The sequence below is a fragment of the Monopterus albus genome, unplaced genomic scaffold, assembly GCF_001952655.1.
Source record: "Monopterus albus unplaced genomic scaffold, M_albus_1.0 scaffold75.1, whole genome shotgun sequence".
Taxonomy (NCBI): domain Eukaryota; kingdom Metazoa; phylum Chordata; class Actinopteri; order Synbranchiformes; family Synbranchidae; genus Monopterus; species Monopterus albus.
The window spans coordinates 512,030-515,878 of NW_018127955.1; positions in this window are offsets into that span (position 1 = coordinate 512,030).

The window sequence follows — 3,849 nt, forward strand, 5'->3', positions numbered from 1 at the left end:
TCTCCAAACCAGTCGTTCCTGACTGGTTTAAATAAGGCCCGCCTGCCTGACTGGCTGCGAGTGGATTCCCCTCTGGCCCTTTGCCCTTTGACCTGAAGTGCATTCCGTATGTAAAGTGAGGAATTCCTCTGAAGTTCAGTTAATGTGGTTGATTTTTTTTTTTTTTGTCCCCTGGACTCTGCTCATGCACTCACCTCAGTGGAAAACGAGCTTATACATTTATCAGATGGCTATGAGTTAGTGATGAGGTTTGTTGTTTATCTTGGGTGGTTCAAAATCAATATCTACCACCAACAGATGTGGAGCTTCAGTAAACCTCTCTAATAATCCTGACTAATGGATTTAATGAAGAATGGTGTGTTTGAGGTTTGGAGGAGGTGAAGGTTGTATGGTTCTTCTGTTAGTTGCTGCTCCTACACCTGAGGAACATGGTAGCAGTCATGTTAGCGTTAGTCTCATGTAAGCAAGCCTGTGTAGAAATGTTTCTATTTGGCAATTTAAAGATTAAACCAATGCAAAAAAAAAAACCCATACACAATTAAAGGAAGAAAGATTAGTGCTTAATTTCTACAACAAATCTTGTGACAGACCCCAGCGGTGGATGTGTAAAAATAACAATAATCATCATCATTATAATTTTTCTTTAATTCTGACCTAACTAAACCCTAGTGTGTACAAAAGTACTGAAGTGGTCCCGCGTGAACAGGGCTTTTGCTGAGGGTGTCAAAATACAAAAAAATACCATGCAACAATGTTCTCACACTAAATACAAAAATATTTAAGATGTGAAGTATGTTTAATATTTGAAGTATGTGAACTTTCCACGGAGATGTTGTTTTTTTGCCACGTTTTACTTTAACTTCACTACATTTATTTGATGGCTGACTTTTCTTTACATGTCCACATTTTAGATACAGAACCAACAAATCAAATATGGTCCCTTTTAATAGACTCAATGCTTCCACAGCATGTGAAGTAGCTAAAATTATCCCAACTGACCACCCACAATGCATCAATGCCAACATCCATAAGAGGCCATTCAACATAGTTTGTGCTTTTACTTTTGATAGTTCAAGTATATTTTCCTGATAAAACTTTACTTTTAATTAAGCAAATTATTGAATACAATCATTTTACTTGTGGCTGAGTTTTTTTTACACTGGGATATTACTACTTTTTTCTTTTTAAGCAAAGAGTCTATGTAATTCTTCCACCACTGAGGTGGAGTCAGGAAGTATCAAGGTGACCTAACTGCCCTACCACTGTTGAATTACTTGGGGTCTCCAAACAAAAGAAAATCAAAAGAAAATGTGCTGTTGTGCACATGCTGTGAAATTCTCTGCCTTTAAAAAGCAAGACGTGAACACTTCTCATCAGATTTCCCAGGTACAATCCCAGCTGATGGAGAGCATGCCGGTGCTCCTGAATGAAGACGTGCACCTGAATGAAGACGGATGGAGGCTCCTGTGGGGTTGTGCGATGGGAGCCCTGTGTACTGTTGGAGACGCCGTTAAAAGGCTGTGCCACCCACACAGCTGGAATGTCATGCATGCAGTCCATAGAGTCTGTTTCAAGAGGGAGGCAGAGGGGGGAGGAGGTGAGGTGGGGAGGGGAAGGGAGCCCTTTTTAGAAGACAGCAGCTCAGTGCTCGAGGTAGGGTTAACTACTACTACTACTACTCCTACTTCTTCTTCTTCATGAAAAAGACGAAGCAGAAAACCCTCTTCCCACCCACCAAAACCTGCTCCATTAGCCCCTTTTTTTCTGGGAAATTATTGCTGATGAGCCATCGCGGTTGTTTGGTCTTCAAGCTTGTGAAAGGAGAGGGGAAATGCAGAGAGAGACATGAGATGGAGGGATGGGGGTTGGGAGAGGTTAAAGGGCAGAGGAAGAAAGGAGGTACGTTTTCAGAGGATGGGAGGTTGAAAAAAAAAGAGGGAACAATAATTCCCATGTTTAAAAGGCTTTTCACATCCCCCATGACACCTCACACAGGCAGCAGTTTGAAGTCAGGCCTCTCAGCAGGGAGTGCTGGTTTGTGGCACCTTCCTCTCAGGCTTATTTTAACGAGAACCATTTTCCAAAACATAAAACTGATCTTTTGTCTTTGTTTTTTTCTCGTTTCTTTGTTTACACACTTCCAAAATGATACACCTTAAAATATTCTATTAACTTTTGAGTAAATAGAAATTGAGAGTGTCTTTTTTTTTTATTGTTTTATTTAAAAAAAATTAATACAAATTTAAAAAACATTTTTTTTATATATGCAACCAGACAGGAACACTTTTGCAAAATGAAAGAAATCTTTTCCTAATTTTAGGATCACAGTGTTAAAAGAAATATATTTGTTTAAACTTGCTGATTTGGTGAGATCACATAAGTTACAGGAACATATCGAAATAAGGAAAGAAAGTGAAATGTTAAATACTTATAAGAATTATTATTCCAATCGTAGGCCTGTTTTCAGTAGATGCTGTATTTTCAATTTGGAATTACTTTATTAATCAGATGTAAAATTTGAAAACGTTACTTTTGTGTAGTGTGTTTAAACTTGTGAAAATAGCCTAATAAAAAACCGAAAGCAGCATTTAAATAAAAAGTACATATTTGAAATGATGATGTGAAATTGCTTTCATGTCCTCCCACTGTGGACTTCAGGCATGTTTCAGAATTAATCTTTAATGATTTTTAATGTTTTGCTGCCAGCTGACTGATATTCAGAAGCAGGAATTATTTCCTTATTTAAACAATGAAAAACATTAAATCTAAATTAAACACAACTGAAGTTTAACATATCTTTAAATATGTTCAAACCACAGGATAATGACAGCAGTGAAAACAATTAATGACTTTTAAAATCCCCTTTTTTGGGGGATTTATTTTATAAGTGTATATATGATTGTTTTAACATTTTAATTGTACCAATCTGAGGGGAAATCTTTTAAAGTTTGTTGATTTTATTTTTATCAGAGTGGATAATAATCTGTGAATGCCGTTTCATTGACTTTATTCATCTCCAAAGGCACAAAAACATATTAACAACCAGTCATTTTAACAAATAAATTATTCAGATCATACATTAGTTGTGCTGCCTGCCCTGCCTTTTCATAGTAGAAAGATTTTAACAAATGTGTCTTGATAAATGGAAAAGCAACAGTAGCAGTTCAACCTAGTCTTTTTAAATACTTTTTAATCACTTCTTTAACATTTAAAGGTTTATGAGGAAAGTGGGAATGATGTTCTTGTGGATCATGATTAATTTTGATCCTTTTTGAAATCAGATCTTAACTAAATTCATCCTGAATCATTTCATTAGTTAAATTGCTTTTTGAAATAGTTGAATCTCAGAAATCAATCCCATTTAACCTGATGTGCAAACTAGCTGCAGCTTGTTCCTGTCATATGGATTCATTTCACACTCTCTGAAGACAAATAAGGATCAGCAGTGTCTGTAGATGTTCATGGTGTGTTCTTCAGATTCACTGAGTTACGACCTTCCTTTCTGTCCATTTTATTACTTTGTCAGGGAAGAAACATGTTTTAACAACAGTTATGCAATTAGATTAATAACTCAATGTCTCATGTTCATTTCAGAAGTGACCTTTGCTGTTGTGTCAGAAACTTTGACAGGACACTTTCAGTGCAGTTTGAGGAGAGTCACCGGGAAAAGCCTCTGCGTAAAGAGGCAAAGTGGGCATCAGTGCGCCAGCCCTTCACCGGAGCCACCATGCCATGTTGGACCAAACATTTTTTGCCGACTGGCTGCACAGTCAGATCCCTTCAGAGTGGGCTGGGGTCGTCTGGGTGTGTGGGGAGTAGAGAGTGGGCCCTCTCCCACTGGATAATGCC